Genomic DNA, 21,563 nt, shown 5'->3' with positions numbered 1-21,563 from the left:
TTGTTTCCACGACCTCCTGTGATCTGCTTGTTCAAGTGCACTGTGCATTTCCCTTCTCCGTGAAGCACCACTATTTCCAGTTTATGGAATGATTTAAAAGGTCACTAGCAAAGCACATTCTAAAATTCACAGGCTTAGTCAGCTTCTCTTGGAATTTTCTGTGCCCTATGGCATAAGGTTAATGATCCTAAAAGGGAGGCATTTGAAAAATATCTTTCAAAGAACATGCTCTCCACCTGCTCCTAAAGCAGGCCGGTTTACATTGAACAAGTTCTCCTGACTTTTTTGCCTCTACATAGAGTTTGAAAAATGGCTCCTGTCAACAGTACTCTGTATTTTTCAGGGAGCAAAATATAGGAAAACTGTTAACCAGGATCCAACATTTTCTTAACAGAGGCCATGCTTTAATTTCGAAGAATTGTACCAAACAGGCCTGATACTTGTCTAATTCCAAACCCAGAATTCCCTCCAGGGGAATACTTGTACATTTTGCAGTCTCTTCACCTCCCATGGATATTTTAACTCATGCACTTAAGAGGCCACTTCACTGAAGAGCACTCTCTCTAAAGCCATCTACATATCATTTCAGCATGTTAAATAAAAATCAGTACTCAAATAAAGCAAATCCCCTACCCCAGGATGCACACAGATTTCTACCCTTTCATCCTAAATATGCGAGGAAGGGCAAGGAGCGCTGGCAAAATACCTCATATTGAAGGACTCTCACCAGCAGCTTCCTCTTATCTAAAATCTGGGGCACAAGGAAGATTTCAGTTTCATAAACTGTGTTTATCCATTGGGCCACAGTCATGGGTCATGTTTGTATTCTCAGGTTTTGAAAAACAAAATGGTACATAGTGATGGAGGAGGCTGTAGCTATTCCAGCTCATCTGACATTTACAAGGAGGTTTAAGAGCATGCATGCAGTCAGACATTGCTACTGCATGATGCACAGTGATGTGTTAAATCACAAAACCCATGCAGGACAGCTAAGGCAAACTTCTCTCCCTATTTTCTACAGCCACCTGGGAAATTTCAATGCAGCCACATTACACACAGATTATTCCCAATGACCCCAGTGGCTCCACAACTCAAGCACTTTGGGAAGTATCTGAACCCTCTACTATTAAAATCGTTAAGATGATTAATTACTGGCTTGCCTTTTGTCTACTTTCAGATAACTTACAAATATTAACTACCAAAAAAATACCTAAGAGGTTTCTGAAAGGGAAAATCTCTAATTATCCACATTATAAGGATCAGTGGACCAATTTTCTGCCAAAATTTAGTTTTTCCGTGTGACTTTTTATTTCTGCTTTTACTCCAGTTATTTTATGTATGAAACATTAAGGGGTCATCCTGTGATCAAATGAGAAGTAGCTCTTCAGCTAAAATGTCACCAAGAAGCAGAACTGATTTTAATTACAATAGTCCCTAAATATCAAAGCCTAAATCCCAGCCACACTGAAATACCTGCCAAAAGAAATTTAGGAATTCCATGAGGCCAAGATTTTACCTTTCGAGTTGTCTCTCTCTATTTGCTGTTTATGGAGAATCCAAGATGAATAGCCAAGACAGTACACTGCCTAACTGGAAATGACCACTTAACAAATAAAAATCATTAAAACAAAAGAGGTGACACTGAAGAGTCTCCAGAAAATATCTGGTCTATATTTCTCTGGCTCTTGTTACAGTTTGTAAAGACAAGACTTGCACTGAACAGAAGCCCTTCTCTGGCCTTTTCCCAAAGCAGTGATGCTTTCACAGAAAGGCACTAGCAGCTATTTTCTGTTATGTGGGAATCCATGATTTCATTCCATAGACCATTATCCTTCCTAACTGAATATGGACTGAAATCAGAGGACCAGAATATCATCCACTTAAAGGAGACTTGACAGAGTGAAATCCTGAGTTTGATTTTAAAAAATGTATGGAGGGGTAGGAATACCACATCTCTCTTCAGCTTCTCATTTAGCTGCAGATTGTGAGTAGTGAGAGATCTGCTGATTCGGCCAGAACTGACATTCAAAATGAATCAGAGAGGAATAGGTCAGAGGAAATGCTTATATACAAGATGTTCTTATGGCCCTTACATTCACACAAAGACATTTCATGTTGCCAGGCAACTTGCCCCCTAATAGCAAGGACACTTTGTTTAGAGGTATGGGCATAGCATTAATTTTTGGTGGATTACGTCCTTGTCACAGGATTATTGTTGACAACAGGGCTCTGAGGAGATAACCTGAAAATATCAATGTGGCTAACTTCAATCTCTATCCTCTTCCTCACAAATTTTTCATATGTTGAAAACACTATGGTCTCTGTACATACATACAATACACACATACATATATATGTACATATATATATATACATATAACACACAGGTTCTAAGAACTACAAGACTTCTGTAGGCCTTTTGCTTTTTTCCCTGAGCAATGGTTAAATATTTCCACATGCACAAAGAGCGGTTTCAATACTAAGGCACAACAGATTTCTCAACAGATTTGTAGAGTGATTGCTCCACAACTTATGCTAGGTGATTCTGAAGGGACACCTGGACTCAAGGTTGGTAAAATTGCACTAAAGAGGTAAAAACTGACTGGAAAACCATCTCAAAATATCAAAAATTAGAACTTGCACCAAGCCTGTCTGAGTTCAAGAAGTGTTTAGATGATGCTCTCAGGTACAGGGTCTCCTGTCCTATGAAGGGCCAGCAATTGGACTTTGATGATTTTTGTGGGAACTTTCCACTCAGGATATTCTAGGACTGTATGATTGTTTTAAAAAACACATACAGCAACCTTGTCCATTGCTCCTGAACCACTTTAATAGAAGACAAAATGACTCCAACAAGTTATTCTTTTTCTCCTCTAGCAGCATTGCCTCTGCATGAAGAAGTCAGAGGTCAAACAAGATTTCAAACAATGCAAGTCATGCACATTCTTATTTCAGAAGGGTAGAATCAACAAAATAAAAACACAGAATGTGAAACTAGATTCTGGAAAATAACTGTATTTGTACTTCAAACTGGCTCACCAAATGAATGGTATCCTAAAAGTGGAACGTATGTGCCAGAATTAATCATGAATTTTTCAAATACTGTCTTTTGACCAAAAAAATGCCACTTCCTTTTAGCCATGAATAATAATTTTAAAAAAAGAAATAAAGAAAATAGAATTATGTTTTGCTTCTGTCGCATAGTATTTTAAAAATTTTTACAGTGACTTGTTTTCCATATCATGAATTCTGCTCTTAAGTCACATAATTTTCATTACAAAATCTTATATATTTTAAGCTAAAAAAGTTAATGTTTCAGAAGAAGTGTTACATTCAAAGCAAAAGTTTCTACTGTCCAAAACCAGAGTTTTTAAACCTCAGTTATGAAAACACTGAGAGTTCTAAGGAACATTTCAGACAGAGTATATATTTTTCAAAATCTGCTGTAAGAAAAGTGATTTCTTCCTCATTTTTAGTATGTAATCTGAATTACATTATTCATGCTGCATTTCTGCAATTACTCTACTAACAGCAGGACCTTGATTTTCTTTTCATACTATTTTGTGTAACAGATAATTTGCAAGTGTGCACTTAATGGATCTGATTTGCTTTCATTTCCATTTCTGTAAATGTGACCATCAGTTTCTGAGGAGATATTTAATTCACTGCTACAAGCAAGGTCAAACTCTGACCTTCTTCCAAGTCATGTTGTAACAAGTTACATCAAATGGTTTCATCAAACATTTTCTAAATCACAGTAAATAGTTTAAAGGCGCTTCAGCAATATTATGGCATTTGAAATTAGAACAGATGGCTGTAGTCAACACCAGCTTAGAGAAAAACTCTGTATTTTGGCCTCTTAATGTTCTTATTAACAAGCATCTTGTTTTAGTTTACCTTATCTGAAGTTTCATATCTGAATTTAAGTTCAAGTTAACTTAAGGCTTTACCAGTGTTAGACCTACTGGTAGGGAATGAGTTGAAACTAGCTTAAAACAAATTTGGTCCAAAACTTTAAGATGAGTCTATTTAAACTTTGTATAAATCACATTGGAATAAATCACATTTTTTGGTTTGACAACCTTTACTTCTGCTTCTACATATGAACTGTAAAAGGCATTGGATTTAGTTGCCTTGACTGTTTTGGGTTTTTTTTTCCATGATTTAGTTGCCTTGACTGTTTTGGGTTTTTTTTTCCATATAATGAAATTTCTGATTAAATTTATATAAGGGTTTTGAATTCTGTTATAGAACCTATTGGGGGAGGGAGTTTTGCTATTTTTCAGACAAAAGGAGGAGAGAATTATGTTCTATCCACTTTCCAGCTATAGAAATATAAGATACTTGTAAATCTGTTGTCTTCAATTGTATGATTTACAGACAATTTACTGGTTTCTTCTCAGTGTCTGAGAAGAAAAGTGGATCAGAAAAATATTGAGGAGGTTGTAACACACGGGCTTGTTGTTGTTTTTAAGACTTTATAGCTTGAACAATGGTTTCTTCTTGCCTTGAAACTGTAATCAGCCCATCTAGTCAAATCCTTCAGAAATTTCAAAAAACACTGTAATTTGGTTACTGTAGAATAACTAGCTCTCAGAAACAATTTCTATTGTTATAATGATCACACTTCCATTCAAACTGTATTTTTAGGCTTTTGCCAAAATGAATGTGTCCCTAAGTACATATTCAAGGAAGGACATTGCAAAGTCCTAAGTTAGTAGTAAGTGTATGGAATGATTTTGAGTAATAATTGAACATGTAGCATTACTAATTATAATATGTTTAATATTGTCTGATATTTCTACTGCATGATTCAGCAGAGACAAAAAAAGAACATGTGATGCAGGTACACCGGAAAGGGAGTGGCCTGTCCTACTTTGAACAGAAGTACACACAAGACACCTGACTTTGAAATACAAAACAGAAAACTTCCAATTCCCACCTTAAAAACCTTCTGAAAGGCCAGCAGATTTTCTAACCTTCTAGCTGCTGAAGAAAAAGAGCATCAGCAAAGTTCACCCAGTTTTTGTTTTGCTTTCTTTTATGAAGACTGACCCTTTCTCTAATTTTAAAAGAAAAATATGTGGGCACTTTTTTCCAGAGGAGGTCTTGTCCTGCTGTTCTCAAGCATCAGAGGCTCTAAGGCTGAGCACAGCTGAATGCTGCTCCTGCCCTCCCTACTGTTTCTGCTTGGAGTCCTCTCCCTGGAGGGCATGGGGACTGGGGCTGCTGCAGGCACTGCATCCTGAAAAGCAGTGCAATGGAAGTGGGCTGGATCCAAGGACTCAGTGTGCACAGTGGATGCACAGTGGGAGGTTTAACTTTATACTGGAGCTCCTCTGTCGCTGGGAATTTAACAGCCCTTGGAAGGCAGAGGGCATTGGAGGGGATTTTGAGGCATATCTACCAGATTCAGTTCCTTCAGAAAGTATTGAGTCTGTGAGACAATTTGACCAACACACAGTTATGTGTGCTAAGCCTGAGGTTCACTTCTGAAGTGTACGCCTAACCTAAATTAAGGTGGGTACAGCCAAGACATCTCCCACTCTCCTGCACTGGAGAGAGCCTTGGTACTGAGTGTAAAATTAATTCAGAGTCCAGCAGCACAGAATTAGCTGCATGTGCAGATCAGAAGGCAGGTAAAAATCGGCTCACAGAAGTTTACCAAAGCCAAGTTGGTTTTGTCTTTTAGATTTGCACTTGTCAAAGTGACCCAGTGTATTTTATCAGTTTGCCACACCAGTGAGCCATGGCGATTACTTGACCTCATATGCTGAGAAACAGGGATGAAGTCCTTATAGGCCAGGCACAGTCCATTTGGCAGAAGCACGATGATATCAACAAAAAAAAAATCAGCTCAGTGGTTCTCAAAATCTTTAAGGGTTGAACATCACCATGCAGTTAGTGAGCACTTGAAACAATATGCTGTGCCCTATTTTTTCTCTTTCCTGCATCACCTTTACTTTGAAAGCCAGTTTCCAAGCAGTAATCATGTAATGTACCAGCAAAGTACATCACCTGTTGTTAGCATTTGGAAATTAAATCCTTCTCTGATGAGTCAGTCCGCTGGAAAATCAGCTTTTACTTTCCTACTGCACCATCAAATGAACTAAATTAACTTCCAGAAAGGATACAGGACTCATTCTTCTGCATTTTTCAGCTGTTGGCTGTCAACTGGGAGCAAGTGCTCAGTTAATCAGATAATTTTGGCTTCTTAAGAACCTTAATAATATTTTTTAAAATTGTACAGTAGCTCTTCTCTCGAACGAAACACAGAGAGCAGAACACTCCAGCTACAAAGTCAAAACACAGAGGGTGAAGAAGAAGGACAGGAGGACTGATCAGTCAAGATCCAGCTATAGGTTTGCTGTTCTCAGGGAGCACTTAACTATACAGCAGAGATAAGGTGAAGTTCACTTTTGCTACAGACCCTTTTCAATGAATACCTGACAGTGAGCAACAATGGCAGAAGTAGTTTGGTTGATGCTTTCAGAGGACATGACAGCTCATCAGTCTTGTCTAACCTTGAATGGCTTAAGATTATCATAAGGAATTTTTAGCACTTCCAACAAAAATACAATTTTTTGCCAAAATGCATCTTCCTTATTTGCCTATTGTTTATACTGAATAAATGTATATACCTACAAATTAGAGATTGCTGGGGTGGGAGACTGATAAATCAAACTTTGAAACAAAGCACACATTGAAACTCAAGCCCTGTAGCCTGTACTGGTGGCTATGGCACCAAATGGTCTTTTTTTTACCCAGGGTGGGCAATCAATGAGAGCTCTTTGACAAGAGAAGCTGGACCTAACACAGGCCTTTTCTTTATCCCCTGCCATCACTTGCAAATCTGAGATCTCCTTTCCCATGTGTTTTCAGTCTCTGGATGGTTCTGAGCTCTTTTCCTGGGTTCCTGAATTACAGATGGGTGATGCTTTGCTGGGGTTATTTTCCAGGCTGCAGCAGGTATCTTACTATATCACCTGGCTGTTTTTCTTCCTCACCTGCCTGCACCTTCTTGCTTCAGAGCAGCACCAGCTCCTAGCAGATGGGTGACCATCAGCAAGTTGGTCACAGTTCCTGGATCCCAATTTTAAACCTGCACCCATACATTCAAGGTTTTCACTGCTATCTCATGTTTCAGCTTCGCATCCTAACAGGGAATAACTGGTACCAAGCTCCACTTCACTCAGGAAGATCACAGAGTAAGTTGGTACAAGCCCTGACTGGAGCTTGTGTTGTTTGCATAAGGCACTTTTAGCACAAGGTACATCATGAGGCACATGTCCTGTGGCAGCAACAATATTATTTGTACTGGAACACTGCGTACAAAAATCTTCATAGATTTGTTCCAGTTATGCTCTATTAGTGTGTTTACTTCTGAGTTCAAAGTAAGCTAATACTAATTAAATCCTTCTCAGCCTGTTGCTACCTTACAGGTACCAAAGGTCTGTGCTTGGGCTTCTTCACTGTCAAGGCTGAAATATGGATAAGCAGCAGGTTCTATCCTGCAGATTTCTGCGGTCTCAGTGGGTGTTTGTGCAGAGAAACACCTCGTTGTAAGTTCAAAATTAAACACTTGTGCCCATTAGCTGGAGGAGAAAGGGAGATGTTTGTGAAGTACAATCTCTCAGCAGCCTTGCTGACGGCATCCAAAGTAATAAAATGGGCTTCAGTCAGCAGATGACTCCAGCAGACCGAGGTGGGGTGGTCACGTTAGACACAGTGTGAAACAGTTGCTGTCTGTGCTGATGCAATTCTTTTTTTTTTTTTTTGCACAAATCCAAATTGTTTTTAAACATACTTACCTCTTGTTATTATCAAATAATAACAATTTGCTTTGAAGCACTAGAATTTCCTGGAGAAGAAACAATTAAAGCAATTTTATGGTCTTCCCAGGCCTTTTAGATCCCTGATTAGTGATGACAGTGGATGCTACTGTGCTTGCTCATTTGTTTGCTAGCTGAAGGACTGTGCGACCATGAGTTTAAAATTTTTCCACTAGGATTTAATCCCTGTTCCAGGGAAATGGAACTGATACATATCTCACTGACTAAAGATAGAGTGATAAATTATTCTCACCCTTTCTCACCCCAGTGAGCCAGGCAAATTACAAGAACCATTCTGGTGGGGGTTTTTTTGCTGTAATGTATTGGGGAGAGCAGGCAGGGACGCAGGATAAAGTTTTTCCATAAACTTCACTTTTAGGAAGATGAACACTAAATTAAACACCATGCTTGCGCTCCTGGACTGCCTCTGTAGATCTGACAGGGTATTAAAGGCTTTCTGTGTAATGCTGAAAATGCACAGAACTAATTAAACTGACAAAAAGCAACACTAAATTAAGTTACTGAATCACTGTTTAGGCAAGCAATTCAACCAGTGATGTGAAGCGTGTAAAGCATCACTTATGTAGTTACTCTTTTAAAATAAAGATATTGGACTAATGAGGTACAATGTAGCATTTTAACCTCTTTTTTGTTCACTTCCATATCTCTGGTCATTTTTTCCCTCTAAGTATGTCCTCAAGTCTGGACACACTTGATGTCAGAGTGGTAAAATCGCAGATCAACAAGTCAAACAGTCAAACTCTAACTTGAATTTGTACGTTAGGTACTGGAAGAAAAAATTTGAAGACTTAAGAATCAAAAAGATAGTAAGTGGAAATAGGAAGTGTACAATTTTTTTTATGCCTGTTTTTGAAAAGAATTTATGGTTGAAGAAGCCAGGGAGTACAGGGATAAAGAAAGAGAGAAAAGGGAAAAAAGGTTTCCTGAAGAATGGCAATAAATAATTTCAGCTTGTTCCCACAATAACTTCTTTACCTGAATGCAGTTACAAAGCTGAGCTTGGAGACAAAGCCAGGTTACTAAGGAGGAATGAGAAAAAAATCAAAATTTCTGTACCTAAGGTTGAACAAATTTCAGCATTTGCTTGATGGATTTTTAACTGTATAAACAGGATCATCTTTATCTCAGCATGCTGAAGGAGCATGAAACTCCAAGTCTGACAGCAAGAACTGAGCAGAGGTAGTAACAAATTTACTTCTTATCCTCAAGAAAAGTGGTAGGAGGATGTGCAAGCAATAGGGCAGACCTCATCAGAGATGAGCAACCTGCACCACTGTGCTGGGTGCTGTGGAGAAGGGTTGCAGAGGAGCAGCACTGGCCACGAAACATGATCTAACACCCATCAGCACCTTTCTACTGGGACTTGGCATAGTTTGGCTCGTCCCAACAGGGTATATAAAGCTCTGGACCTTTGATCTTGAAGGTGATGCTGAAGTCTCCCTACCTCTTAACCAGCTGTGTCAGCAGCACTGTGGCACTCTGCACTTAGGTGAATTCTGTTAGCAAGGGCAACATCCTCAGCTTCAGCTGGAGCCTGGCAGCAGCTCCAACACAGGTCTTTAGGTCTACAGCCTTTCTGCCCCAAAAGGAAGAGTAATGCAGAACTGAATCTACCCAAGGAAGAGTGATAAGGAACAGAATCTGTTGGGCTCTGATCACTTGCTCAGAGGGCCTGCTGATCCTGACTCATCTGAAGATATTTGTCCCCTAGATCTTCCCTCCCCCAGCCATAGCTTGCAGCCCCATTCGCTGAGCTGAGACAGCTGTTTGGCAGAGCAGTTCTGCAAAAGGGATCCCTGAAACAAGCTGGCTCACCATGCTACTGAGCCATGCAAAAATCCTGGACACTGAAAACAGAGTAGGGACCAAAAGCAGAGCTCTATGGGACTGAAAACTCCCTAGGAGACATCCTTTCTCCTAAATCCATTGAGATATTTTCCTTGGAGAGTCAGCACTAAGAGAAAAGATGAAAACCAGTATCCCACCTTTCTCTGGGGAGTTTCTCTGTGCCAGACCTGGGACCTAAACTTCCTCTCCTTTGTTACATTAGACTCCAATCCCGTGATTCTTTCCTTCCTCTTTGAACAGGAAGCATTCCAGCCATTTCAGACTTGGCATTTTGTCAAAGGATTGAAGGATACCCAGCAGCAAGGTCAGATTTTCCTTGGGGTGACTCAGGACTTCATCAGAATATTGTCCTACACAACAACCTTATGAATAAATCATAGCAGGAGTTAGCACACATCCTCATGAACTTCATTGTGATCTTTGCCATCTTAACAGAACTGGATTTGTATCATTGGTGCACACATACACTGAGGGTTTATTTCTAGTTCCAATTGCCTGCAGTGGACTTTTACATTATGTCAGTATTGTTCAAACATTTACACAAGAATCTTTTCCCACAACATGCAACATTTCCTGTTTGAATTCCAGGGGCCTTAAATGCTGAGAAACTCCTTAAATAGCTCATAGTGGGTGACACAAGCTCATAGTTTTATTTCAATGATAAAAGATGCATATCTAGTGAGGACCATCTACTCATGCAATAAGAAATCCGGGGGCAAAAAGTTCCAATTTAGCATTAATACAAAACAAAGTGAGTCATGTTAACAAATTGCAATCAAAAATATTTTTATTGTGATGCAAAATGTGTAGCTTCATATTGTTATTCCAATATGCCAAAATCTAAGATCAGATTTATATATCCAGTCTCTGTTAGCTATTTGAGCTCAAGATCTGTGGGTAGTATACAGCAAGGTTTTCCTTCTTTTTCTTTTTGATTCCAATTGAAAAGTGATTTATATTTTTTAAATTTCATTCCTTTATGCATAAAATTAGTAATTGCTTCTGTGCTAGTGTCTGCCTATAGCATTACCAAACAAATGGAAAGCAGGATCCCAACGTGCCAGTCAATCACAGCAACCTTACATCAATGTCTTCTTTGAAATCAATTATGTGACACCCCTGTAAAATCAGGATCAGCTTCTCTCAGTTTATATGCTGAAAGTAATGACAAAAGGAGAAAGTCACAGAAGTGATCAACCACACTCCTATCTCTAGGTCTGTGCTATGGAGACAAATGGTGCCACCAGCACCTTTCAAAAGTTACTAACTTCTATGGAGTTGTCTTCTCAGTAGTGAATTCAGCACTGTGATCTCTGCCCTGATTCACCATTGCTCAGACTATGCTGAAATCACAGAAGGAGAGGTTGTTTTAATAAAGATAGCAGTGGCCAGGCAAACCAGCCCCCTCATGCACCCACTGGTATCAGACTCTGGGCAAAAGTTTGAGTCGAGCTGAAGAGTGATGGGAAAATGTGACAGGCACGTGTTCAGCAAAGCTGCAGTTTGCCTGAAGGGACCACGGTCCCTGCAAGAGCAAAAGGGAGCAGAAAGAGAGTCCTTCAACCAGATATGAAATGATTAAATGATTGTCCTAAGTTCAGCTGCAGTTAAGGTAGACTGATGTGCCAGCAAGGGACAGATGCTGTCACCAGAAAAAAAGGAAAAATGTGTTGTGTGTAATGAAAACATACAAAAACCTGCAAGGCATTCAGATGTTACTTAGTGAGAGGGGACATATAAATACCTATAAGAAAAAAATCATATTCCCAGTGTCAACACTAACTTTGATTCACTGTTTTGTTCTTCTGCATTAAAATCTCCCACCCTTCCCCATGAAAGGGAAAAACCCAATTCTTAAAAAATAATGTTAGAACCCAAGGGCTAATATGTTTTTTGTAGTAACACCAGTATTTTTCTGGTTTTGATGGAAACCTTGCTATCAACTTATAGAATCATAGTATCACTAAGGTTGGAAGGGACCTCCAAGATCATCAAGTCTAACCTTCAACTGAATTCCACTCTGTCCACTAAACCATATTGTGAAGTTCCATGTCTATCAGTTTTTGAAACTTACCTGGGATGGTGACTCCAACACTTCCCTTGGCAGCTTGTAACAATGCTTAACCACTCTTTCAGTGAATATTTTTTTTCATAATAACAACAATAATTACAACCTGAACCTCCTCTAGTAAAACTTGAAGCCATTTCCCCTTGTTATACCATATCTGTATAGTATAGCTCTCTGTATTTGCAGTTATTTTAAAAATTTCTATTTTCAAGAGCTGAAAAGTATTACAGAACAGTTTACTCAGTTTGAACTCACCGTTAATACAGTCTCAGGGAATAAAATAAGTGGATATAAATAAAATTAAGACTTCCTTCTGGAGCAATTTTTTCCTAAAAACTGAACAGCCATCCAACAATTACTCAGGAGGAATCAAAGACATCTGTTAAGAACAACTATTTTTGTGTTGCTTCTAGCCTTATGCATGCTAGTGTTCTGAGTGAAAACAGGAGAAAGCATAAATAAACCATAAAGTAATTAATTGCAAATAAGAGTAGGCATTATTATACAGAGTTAGAAATCACCCAGTTTACTGATAATGAGTCTTCATAAAATTGTACTAGTGCTGCTCTTGTAAGGAAGAGAAAGCAAAGAATAATGCTCTGAAATACTAATTCAGTATATTCAGGAACTACTTAGCAAGAAATAGGGCCTCATTAAGGCATTGACCAAATTTGTAAGTGCAGCTTTTTCATCATTATGATGAAATAGGATGGTGGTCAATCCAATATTGTTGACAGGTTAAGCAAAATTTATAGAAGTGTGAGATCACCAGAATTACTCAAAGAGAAGTATTCAGCACATGAATCTCATGAAGATGAGCTTGTAAAAGTAAAAAGCAAGAAAACATTTGAGCAAACACAATGGATATTGATGGAGAGAAAATTCAATTTTATTAGAGTGCAAAAAGGTTCTGAAGACATTACTAGTAATCAAATCCTACAACTTCAGGAGGCCCAGTAAATCTTTTGTAAACCTTTGGCAACTTAGCCAGTAGCATTAAAAGAACACCAGGACTTAATCCTTCCTCTCTATTTTCTTAAGATTTAAAAGCACACAATTTTAACCTCCTTTCACAGTAAGATTCAGTAAGCAAAGGCTAGGATCCCATAAATATTAGTGATCCTCTTTTATTATTCACAGTATAGGAAAACTGTGACAATAAAACTAATAACTATGGACTTGAATGGCTGTAAAGGCAATAAAGTTCAGAATCATGCCCTGTGGATTTCCATGCTACATGTTACCAAACCATTACAGTAGGAGATCTATCCAGTGTAGTATATCCTCAGAGGTTACCTCCACATGGTTCACAGTACAATTTTAGGCAGGGCAAAAGCTGGATGTGTAACATAAATTTCCCTTAAAGCTGTTTCATTAAACATATTATTGGTGTAAATATGCTACTGATATATTTACTGGGGAGCTGGTACTCTGCTTGTTCAAACACCAGCTTAGATTCTCACATAAGGAATTGGTACTTCATTTTCAGTTGGGCCAATTCAGCTGACCAAGCAGCAAATTCAGGTCTACATATACGTTTATCACTACTTTTCCTATGAGAAAAGTTGCAAGGCTGAGTGAAATAAATCACAAGGGATGCAACCAGGAGTTAAATATTGTTTGTCTTCAGTGAGTGTCACCTAGACTGCTGTATTCTGCTACACTAGAAAAACAACCAAATCACATAGCAACTTGTTCACAAAACTATTGGAATGTCAAGGTCCCCACAGCATTAATCATCATGGATCTGGTAACTACCTGTGCTCCTGTTGAAGCAGGATTCATGATGTGAGGCCCTAAGTAACCCGCAGCCATAAGAACCTGGATAGCTACAGTCTCTGGATGTGTCCCACAGTGCTCTGAGAGGTTTCATAGATATTTAGTGATGCTTATTAGAGACTACAGAAACCTGAGTTGATCTGATGATAGAATAAAGAGATTGACCCTACACTGAGATTGGAAGGGGTAAACATTTGTGTCCCTGCATCAATTTACAGCTATGAGCAGGATTAAGGACCTGCACAGGTGGATCCTTTTGCAGGTTCCAGAAACAATGAGCTGGACTTTCTTGAACATTATTAAAGCAATCAGTCAGTAGCATCATTCCTTGACTGAATACATGTGGATTTGCAGTCCATCTGTGTTACACATTGTTATCATGAGGCTGGAGCAGATCACATAATCTATTCAGACTGAGTTTTAACTCAACCCACCTTCTGCATTCCTTACCTTTCCTTACCTACATCCCTGTCGACAGCCACATGTTTTGCTGAGACTCAGTCTCTCCTTACAAAGAACAGCTTATACGGTGACATTTTAAAGGAAGCCTCTTTTCTCTACAGCTATCAGGAGCTACCAGCTCATTTTATGACTGTTCCCCATCACTAGTGATTGCTTGGGAGCTGTGACCCTGCCCTAGCCTCATTGCAAAACTTGGCTTAGACGACTTTGTGCTCCTCTCATCTTCTGCGGAAAAACCCTACACATTCAATATTTTTGTGGCAAATATTGTCTTCAATGAAGCAGGGTCCAGTATGAAAAATAAATAATGTCAGAAATTTTGGGGGGATATTTACTATAATCTTTCTTATTTTTCTTCATTTTGCTTTGTTCATTTCTTCCAGAACTTTGAAGTTTATTTATTTTACCCTACTAATCTCTTCCTACTAGTCTAGTCTAGTCTCTGTATTCTGATGCACCATACTTCTGGATTTTCTGTGTGGGCATAGTGATCACCTGCTTTTCCAAGCACAGAAACCCACAGCAGCCTCATGGGGAGAATCACAATAGTTACCATTATGCCTGCCATACACAGCAGATAAACAAAACAGGGCAATCTCTTGGTGACCAAGTTCAAGCTGAAACAGAAGATCTAATGAAATATGAAATGTTGCCTTTGGGTACACCATCAAATTTAATCATGCACTTAGTGGAAATTGTGCACTTGGTCTGTCTCAGACTGCAGCAGCCTTTATGGAGCTCTCCAATCACTTGTTTCATCCCCTAAAAAGCAGTTCCGTTCAGAACACAAAGTATGAGCTAGTCATTTACAGTTCAAAGCACAGTTAAAGTACCCAAATCAGGGGTAGGTTTCCAAGCTGTGACTGACTGTCAGTCAGTCACACACGAGAGAATGTGAAATACTCAATCCCTCACTCTATTCCCCTCGAGGTTCAACAACCCTTCCTCCTGGCTGGTCTAGATATACTCTAGAGAGGAGACTGCCTCTCTAAAAGCACAGGAGGGAGCAGGCGCCAAGACCGGGCCAGGAATGCACAGAAAGAGCCCCTCCCATCTCTAAGAGCTTGAGTCAGGCACTGTAGATTCTGAGTGAGGAACAGTAAAGATCACAGATCAGCTCAGTGATTGCCTTTTATTTATTCCTGTGTTTGCCTCTGAATGACAATCTGACTATGCACAACTAACATTAAGATTTTACTGAGTTGTAGCTAAACTGCATGGTTTTTTTTTTGGGATACCTGATAAGTTGCCCCAGGCTCTTTTTTTTTCTGAAGCAACAAGCATTTCTATCTGTATTATATAAAAAAAGCTATCTTGAAAAGCTTAGTCTTTAGTAGACATCTCTGTGTCTCAGTCTCCAAGATGTGAAATGAAGATAAAAACAGGGCTTCTAACAGTATTTTTGTGAAACTAAATTAGTATGTTAGAAAGCCTTATATTTCACATGATGATTGCAATGGAAAGCCCAAGGGGGTTGTTAGGTTTATTTTCAGAGAGATGTATAGTAAACAAATGACAAAGCCATAGCTTGATCAATTAATATGGGGCAAAACAGTGATGAGTGCAACAGAGTCAGCACATCTGGTCCATTGCATGAGTCTACATCTGCAAAGAGAATATGCTGTCATGAAATATTTAGTCGTGCACATGTATTTTCAAGTGACTTGCTCTACATCTTCCCCACTCCAATCATTTAATAAAAATGTCTATGTAGACACTCATGCAGAACCAAATAGAGACTTGTGTAACTATATACATATATAGTCATATATACATATTCACAAAATCTTTGTATTTTTACTTCTAGCATTAAAAGCTACCACTGCTTTTCCTGTCCTATAACACTGGCACTAGTATATCAAAGGCTTCCTCTGCTGAAACTCCTAAACATGAAGTGGCACTTTTTTTTTGTCTTTTTTCCCTTTTTTTTCCCCTGTCAAACCTGCTCATTTTCGGGGCAGTTCTACAAGCATTTCCTTTTTTTTTCATTTTCCTGTAACATTATAATACTCAAACTATTGTGAGGTGGAAAATAAACCTCACAATTTTCTTGTTTAATGACACACACTGTATTGAGATGATTTTTGGTGTTTACTTTATAGCTAAGGAACTTCACATTTTCTAAAGATCAGCCTCTTCAAAAAACTTTTATGCAATTTACAAATGGACCAAATCAATCAGCTGAGATCTGCCTATCCAGCAACAAGAATAATCACATATTTATGCGACCAGCAAACCTGATTCCATAATAAACATAAACTACAGAAGAACATACTTTACTCTCATTTAAAATGGGTTTTGATAGTTTTCTCTCAAGAGAGTTTGGCTCTCTTTTTAAGCCATTTCTTAATCTAAGATTACATGCTTCAGTGCATTGCAAGGCTCTCTACCATGAAGCAGGCCTAAAGCAGACTCATGTATCCCTCCTTCATATCCTTGACTTAGAAAATTCCAGGCAGGCAGCGTCCCTATTCCAAAGAGTCTTTTCCCTTAACTATAATCAGGAAAGGCACATTTGGCTACATGATGCATATACCCCCTGCTTCTGGGTGGCTTCTAAAAATATTGAATCTGGAGCTTGAGCGCTTCCTTTCTGATGTAATTTGAGAAAGCAAGTTTGTAAATAATTGGACTATACCTGCTGTTGATGATATTAACTGCATCTGCTAGTGAATCCATACCTACAATTACTGTCTTCAGTAACTCTGTAAGTAGCAATGTAGGAAAAAACAGAGGTTTTTCAAGGAACAGCATCAACTATTCAATAAAATTATGTTTGATTGTGTCCAAACCGACTGTGGAATTTTCCTATAATTTTAAATCCTGTTTCATTACAGCCCAGAAAATAAATTAAGCCAAGGCTTTCTCCCAAGTAATCCTTTGTAAAATTATCGACAAACTCACCAAATAAAAGTTTGTCACATAGATTTTTCAAAGTGAACAGAAGCATACTGCTTTTTAGATTAAAATTATTTTACAGCTACTTTTGTGAAGCAGATTAATCACAGTTGATTCAATTCAATAGAGAACTTTATAAAATAGCTGGAGCACACTCTATAAATACAAGTCAAAGGAACAGCTTGCCCCAATATGTCCAATACTAAATTGAAAGAAATATTTCAGCTAAAAATCTTTTGCTTTGATTTACTACTTGTGGGTCCTAAACTGAGACTTCGGCTTCCAGAAAAATACCTCCTCTGGGTATCCACCTCCTCCAGTGTGGGGTCTCCCACAGGATAGAGCTCTCATGCACCGCCAAGCACTTCAAGGGCACAGCTGCCTCACCATGGGCTGCACCATGGGCTGCAGGGGAATCTCTGCTCTGGTGCCTGGAGCACCTCCTGCCCCTCCTTCTGCACTGGCCTTGGGGTCTGCAGGGCTGTCCCTCTCACACTTTCTCCCTTCTCTCTCTGGCTGCAGGTTGTCTGACAGAATTGATGACAGTTTGCTTGATGTTAATCCCAAGCAAAAAAAAAGTGCAAGTTCTACAAGGGATCTTCAACAAGAATAGCAGGGTTTTTGCTCATCTCAGATACACCATCCCAGAGGTGCTACCACTGCCTCTGATGGGCTGGGCTGTGGCCAGCAGTGGGTCCTCCCTGGAGCCAGCTGCCATTGCCTCCTTTGGACATGGGGGAAGCTTCCAGCAGCTTCTCACAGAAGCCACTCCCGTAGTGCAGACCTCTCACTACCAAAACCTGGACACACAAACAGACTGCAGTGTTTTAGAAGGATAAGCACTAATCAGTCATTCACTTCCATCAGAATGCAGGAGTTACTTCTGCTTATGTCTTGGAATTATTAATTTTAAAGGACAGAAAGAAAGTGCAGAAAAGCAGTTGGAGCATCTCAAAAGGTATTAGGAAAATAATATAAAGCAACATCTGAAAAGTTACATAGCTGAATTCCATCAAATATTTCACTAGAAAAGAGAGTGTGCTTTTTCTTCTGATTGCAATTTCTGGATAAGAAAGAAGCTATTAAAATTGCAATAGCTAAAAGGTTTTGTACAAAATCTTCTTTTATATTGTGAGGACCTTCTCAACTTTTGTACTCTGGCCTGCTGAATTCTGTTTATTACTCGGCATTTCAGAGGACTGCCAACGTGATCTGATCAGAATTAAACCAGAATGCTAGAAAAGTTTGAAAAATATTTAACCTTGCAACAATACAGGACCTTATTGAATATTATGAGGCAGAAATAGCTGCAAATACAAAAATGAATCTGTTGTAATAGGCAGGAGACATAAAATATGAAACCTTATTTTTTAAATACTCTGTTTTGTACTTGTATGCCTGTGTTGAGTTCTGTTTCATAACTTGTGTATTTCGTTTCACAATCCAAAAAAAAAGTAGAAAAAAAATTTTCTATTTTACATCTGTTCATTGTAGAAAATTAATTGGATTTTGACATTTTTTTGTCTGCAGCTAAGTACCACAAAATAGCTGAAACTGGAAGAATTGACTTCATTTTCCTGTATATCTCATAGTTTCCCCAACCCTGCTTCAGCTGAGAGACACAAACCTATGTTTTTGTACATGGTCCAGGAACAGAGGCACAAGGAGGGAGAGAGTGACATCTTCTCCCTCTGCCCTTAGTGTGGGTACATGGTGAACTCAGAAGTCCTGATCTGATGATTGTTCTGACCAGCACCTAGTCAAAGTGTCCTCTAATGCCTGCCTAGGAAATGCCATGCACTTCTTCTTCATGAAAAGTCAGGTGCATCAGAGAAATGAGGGCCTGACAGGCACCCAGGCACAAGAGGAGTTAAGCACAGGGACATTAAACCACAGCCAAAGCTTATCCTTCCCACCTTAACTGGGAAGTTCTTCCAACATCCATCTCTATAAATGCAACTTCTGAGCACTTGCAGATGATTACCCACCCCAGATATTGCAATTACACAGTCTTCACTCAGAGGTCCATCTAAGCAAACCTCATACCTGATGGGAGCCTGGAGCAGATGCCTGTGGAAGCTATCAAGGTAAAACAGAACTTAGTCTCCAGAAACCTCTAGTGCAGGGGCTCCCTGACCTAGTGGCAATATCTGTGAACATAACAGCACCAGGTGAGGTTTAGATTGGATATTAGGAAAATTTTCTTCACTGAAAGGGTGGTCAAGCATTGGAACAGATGGTGGAATCACCATCCCTGGAGGAATTTAAAAAATGTGTAGATGTGGTGCTTAGGGATATAGTTTAGTGGTGGACCTGACAATGTCAGGTTAAGGGGGAGGACTTGATCTTAGAGGTTCATCTTCCATGAATCAGTTTAATTCCTTTTTGAAAGCATGCAAACTTTCACTATCTTCACCAGACTTTTCTATGTAAAGATTCATTGCCATGAGCCACTCTTCCCTAGAGCTAAATATAAAATCCCCCCTAAACCATTGCACAGCACTGTACACAGTGCATAAGGAAAACCAGAGCACATGGAAACCCTGATGGGCATTGGTCTGAGGGTTTTCTCATGGAAAGCAAACACGGGTGACTGCAGTTCTGGGCTGCAAAGAGAACACAGAACAGGCTGTGCCTCCTGACACCCGGTGCATGGCTGCTGCAGTTCAGGCAGGTAATATACACTCAGAAAAAGAGAAGAAGAGAGGGGAAGGGAAGGGAAGGGAAGGGAAGGGAAGGGAAGGGAAGGGAAGGGAAGGGAAGGGAAGGGAAGGGAAGGGAAGGGAAGGGAAGGGAAGGGAAGGGAAGGGAAGGGAAGGGAAGGGAAGGGAAGGGAAGGGAAGGGAAGGGAAGGGAAGGGAAGGGAAGGGAAGGGAAGGGAAGGGAAGGGAAGGGAAGGGAAGGGAAGGGAAGGGAAGGGAAGGGAAGGGAAGGGAAGGGAAGGGCCCGAGGGCGCGGCGCGCCCGGCGCTTTGGCGCCCCCTAGCGGCTTCCCCGAGCAGAAGGGCTGCACCGCGGGCTCCGCCGGGCTTGGAACCTCGTGGGATTCAGGCCCTTGGCAGCGGACGAGAGACCTGGAAAAACGCTCTCAGTTTTGAATGGTTTTTATAACAAAGCTTTACTGGACTCAAAGCTGAGCCTGGTTTTTGCTTCTGAAGGCATGTTTTTGTTAGACAGCCTCGCCTGTGAGCCCCCTACCAGGACAGCCTGCCACAAACACAAAACCTAAAACCGTTGGATCAGATGAGGCTGGAGAAAAGCTGAGGCAAGGGAGGATAACAGATGGAAAATATATGGTTGTGAGCCCCTTTGATACAGGTATTAGCAACCTTCTGTCTCACTGAGAATTGCACTGGAAATACATACCCGGGTTTGTCTGCTCACGAGTTCTACACACACAGACACATGCACAGCTAAAAATTGAAATGATGGAGCAAAAAAAGCTTTCTGTGATTAAAGGACCATTCCCTTCTATACTTGTATTATATCTTTGTACAATTCTGAATAGTATCATTTGCACTGTTCTGTAAAAGAAATATTCATTAGAGCATGTTGTAAAGTAACAACTTAACTTCTGGTTGATGAATATAGAATATGTCAGCAAAGTCTGTGTCCACTGAAAGCCATAGATGCTTTTCTCTCCTCAATTTGAACTCATTTTACAATGAGCTGCTAAATGAAGTGCATCCTGTCTTTATAGATCAGAATACCTGACAGATCAATACCCAGCCTGGAAATGGGTGTGCAGGTTTCCAGTACCCTTTCTGTAAATAACTTAAATTCTCTGTACAGCCATTCCAACAGAAACCCCACAAATCCCATGCCAAGGGATTGTCTCTGCTGGCTTCTGGTTTGGCGATGGGACAATACAGGGCATACTTCAGAGGGAGACATGCAAAACAAAATTAAAGTCACCAGAAAGGTTTCTTGTGACCAGAATGGTCAAATAACCAAACAATTTGAGTTCACCAAACTGAGATTTACAAATTGAAGTCATTCTATTGGAAAAAGAAAACAAAAGAAGTGCAGTTTTTTAGCATCAGAGATTATATGTCTTTAAATGGCAACTTCTCATAGTTTGAAGTATCATTCCTGGAGTAGATATTAAGTGCAGTTATACCAAAGTACTCTTTATTTGAAACACTCAATTGGTTTCTCTTAATATGCTACACCCTACATGTTTCCTTATATTATAGCTGAAACAAGACTATTTGGGAAAAAACCAACTGATTACCAGTCCTAAAAATGGCCACACAAATCTTATGCTATCTTATGACAGTTGGGAGCCATCAGCTGCAGATATGAAACATAGGCCCCAGAAAAAGTTTAATGTCCTTAAAAATTCTCTGTGTTTAACTAAAAAAATTATTTGTTTTCCCAGTTTTTTTGTTACTAGAGAGGAAATAGAATGAACCTTTGAAGACAATAGCCATCCATCACATCTAAAATGTTCTCTTTTTATTGCTGTATTTCAGATATGCACCAGGAAGCTGCCAACCAATCTCTAACACTGTTATTTTCTAGGCATACTCTACATTTTAGAACAATGTGTATTTGCAAGAATGATTCTCTAATTATCTTTTCAGGTCCATCTCCTTTAAGATTTGTTGCTGCCAGCTAATCAAGCCAACGCTGGTGTGAGGGCAGGCTGAAAAG

This window comes from Fringilla coelebs, assembly GCF_963513975.1.
Source record: "Fringilla coelebs genome assembly, chromosome: 2".
NCBI classification, from domain to species: Eukaryota; Metazoa; Chordata; class Aves; order Passeriformes; family Fringillidae; genus Fringilla; species Fringilla coelebs.
This window is presented reverse-complemented; position numbering follows the sequence as displayed.